The sequence below is a fragment of the Octopus sinensis genome, linkage group LG6 (assembly GCF_006345805.1).
Source record: "Octopus sinensis linkage group LG6, ASM634580v1, whole genome shotgun sequence".
NCBI classification, from domain to species: domain Eukaryota; kingdom Metazoa; phylum Mollusca; class Cephalopoda; order Octopoda; family Octopodidae; genus Octopus; species Octopus sinensis.
This window is the reverse complement of record NC_043002.1, coordinates 60900629-60904435: the sequence shown is the minus strand read 5'-3', so window position 1 is coordinate 60904435 and position 3807 is coordinate 60900629.

Below are 3807 nucleotides of genomic sequence, written 5' to 3'. Positions count from 1 at the left end.
ACAAATGAAGCTGGGTACTCCCTAAAACCCATCCAAACAGAAGCACCGCCACCCAAACAAACCCTGTGGATAAATAATATCCCTCCCCTCCAAAAAAAAGAAAGAAAAAAGAGAACAGATCTGTCAATTTTTAACGAAATTAGTAGGCAATCAATACTACTAAGCAATACTGCGCAAATACAACATTACAGAAAAATATTTACCTGAGGTAAAAGAAAAGCTAAAGCAAGATATCCTTGCTAAAGCACAAAGGATCCGCCGGTATGAGAAACGCCAACGTTTCTTTGAACAAAACAAACAGTTCAACTCCAGCCCCATACAATTCTACCAAGAACTAGGCAAAAATAAAATAGACATCAATGCAGCACCAACAGCAGAAGTGGAAGAATTTTGGAAAGAAATATGGTCGGCGAAGGAACAACCCCAGAAAAGGGCTATTAAAGCTACGAACTTAGCACCTGAACAAATCTGGACCACTATAACAACTGAAGAGATCATCCAGGCACTGCAAAGACTAAGCAACTGCAAGGCACCTAGGCACAACAAGATCCCCAAATTCTGGTTAAAACATCTGACAGGACTACACAAAATGCTGGTTGAAAACTTTAAGGACATACTAGCAGAGCCAGAGATAATGCCTGAATGGCTCACGAAAGGGAAAACTATCCTAATTCCCAAATCCACTGAAACGGCAAAACCAGAAAACTACAGACCTATAACCTGTTTCCTTACAATTTACAAAGCCTTTACTGCAATAATATCGCAGAGATTGAGCAAACATCTGGAAGAAAACAACCTGTTTCCAGAAGAGCAGAAGGGATGTTGTAAGGGCTCATACGGCTCTAAAGATCAACTAATGATCAATAAAGCCATAACTGAAGACAGCCACAGAAAGAAGAAAGGCCTCAGTATAGACTGGATCGAATACCGAAAAGCTTTTGATAGTATTCCTCACACATGGATCCTAGAAATACTAGTCATAAATAAGGTAGCACCAATAATTATAAAATACACAAGACACTCTATGAATAAATGGAAGACAGTGCTACAGCTCCAAACAGAAGAGGAACTCGTGAAAACCAAAGCCATCCGCATTTGAAGCGGTATATTCCAGGGATACACGCTCTCTGCGCTCCTTTCCTGCTAGGAACTGACGCCTTTATCTGACATGCTAAATAGCACTTGGCTGCGGATACAAATGTTACGGCAAAACAATTAGCCACCTCTTATATATGGATGGCCTAAAACTTTACGCTACAAATGATAAAAAGCTGGAAACACCACTACAGACTGTACATGGATTTACCAAAGAAATAGATATGAAATCTGGATTAGAAAAATGTGCCAAAGCAACCCTGAAAAGAGGAAAACTAGTTAAGAGTAGCAACATCACACTAGATAAAGCCAATGAAATAAGAGAATTAGACCAAAGCCTGACACACAAATAGGACTGCAAAAATCAGAAGTAAGGAAAACTAATACGAATAGCCACAAAACATGAGCAAAAAAAAACTGTTTTCAATATTTGAGGAAGCTGACAAATATTAACAAGAAGGCATACTACCTAAAAAATATGAAGAAGAAAATGAAAAAACAAAAGCTATAGAACAGATGAAATCCAAACTAAAACTAGAACAGCAACATACCATGATAAAACGATGGCAAGAAAAGCCCCTTCATGGCAAATAGTGGGCTAAGCTAAATGCAAAGGAAATAGACAGAGAAAAATCTCAGCAATGATTGAGAAGCTCAGGACTCAAACCAGAGACTGACGAATTTTTAAATGTAGTACAAGATCAAAGCCTCCCCACCAGAAATTACCAAAAGCATCTAATGAAAAGAAACATAACAAGTAACTGCAGAATATTTGGAGATGGACAAGAAACAATAAATCATATTATCTCTGGATGCCCAGTCCTGGCTAAGAAGGAATATACTCGCAGACACGACAGAGTTGGGACCTACATACACTGGAAGCTATGCCAATACTATGGAATAACAACAGAAAAACGATGGTATAAGCACACGCCGAAAGCGTGACAGAAAACGAGGGAGTAACCATACTCTGGGATATGCCAATATACACAGATATAGAAATTAAGGTCAATAGGCCAGATATAATTGTCAGAGACCACGAAGAAAAAAGTGCTTTCTAATTGATGTATCAATACTAATAGAAAGAAATGGAGAAGCTTTCAAAATACAAAGATCTGAAAATAGAAGTAACTCCAATGTGGAATCTAAAAACAGAAACAATTCCTATCATAGCGGGCGCATTAGGTATGATAAACATTTCAGACAAATACATAACAAAAACACCAGGACTTACAAATATATATATAATATACAGAACATTGCACTACTGGGCACTGCACACTTCCTACGCAAAACACTTTCAATACAAAAACCATAAGAGCATTACAGCAAACAACAGTACTTACACAGGGCACACAGAGCTGCGCTCGGTAGTGAAGTGAAAACAAGTTATAAAAATAAAACTACTGAATAATAATAATAATAATAATAATAATAATAATAATAATAACAACAACATCGAAAAATACCTTAGGAATGAGAACCCAGGTTCGAAATCTCCCCAAGACACCCGATGAAGGCTGAGTGTATATCAGCCGCAACGTTGTGTTAACAAGAACCAAGATGAGGACAAATATCTGTCAAATGTAAATAATATAAATAACGTACATCATTCCTCATCTCTTAAATATAGAACTGTAATATCTGAAGCGGTTGAAAAATCGTTCCGGCAATGGTTAGCGAGAACACCAGATGCCTATCAGCTTTAATGGGCTGTGTCAATGATGAGTCCTAGCAGTCAATTAAGCCGAAATATACTTCGCTTATTCAGCAAGGACGTAATTAAGTAGCAGTCAAGTACGGAGATCGATAACAGATACTTTCTCTCACATTTTCAAATGCACTGTTCTGTACCTGTGTAAGCTGTTAATATTGTTATTAATGACCAAAAAATAAAAAGGCGCCAAGCTGGCAGAATCTTTAACGTGCAGGATAAAAATGTTTTGTGGCATTTCTTCCGAATTTACGTTCTGAGTTCAAATGCCACCGGGGTCGACTTTACCTTTCTTTCTTTCAGGCCCTGTAAAATAAGCACCAGGGGGTGATGTAATCGACCCACCCCTTCTCTAGAAATTGCTAGCGCCGTGTCAAATATTGAAGTCAACAACTAAGAATAAAACGAAGCAATTTGGTTGTGTTACATTAATATTGTTGACCATTTTTTCCGTTCTGATATCAAATCCCGATAGCGTCGACAGTTCTTTCCCCGCCTAGCCCGGCGCAGTCGATAAATTAAATAGCAGTAATATACAGCAGTGAGGTTAATCGAATGTGACATTTTCCACAACGTGATGGCTTAACGCCAATCTAAGAAATCGATATTGTTCTTTGTGGTTTTCCTGTGTTTACTTCATTTTCTGTTAATATCTGTTAGAGTGATTCCTAGTCTCCATCGTCTTATTTTGCAATTGTTTTTGTTATGGTTGTTGTTGTATGTATTGTTTTGTGTTTGTCTTTCCAGTGAATATTACTGTTACTAATATTATGAATGCGGAGGCGCGTGGCTTAGTGGTTAGGGTGTCAGCATCATGATCGTAAGATTGTGGTTTCGATTCCTGGGCCGGGTGACGCGTTGTGTTCTTGAGCAAAACACTTCATTTCACGTTACTCCAGTCCACTCTGCTGGCAAAAATGAGTAACGCTGTAATGGACTGGCGTCCCGCCCAGCTGGGGAACACATACGCCATAGAAACCGGGAATCCGGGCCCATGA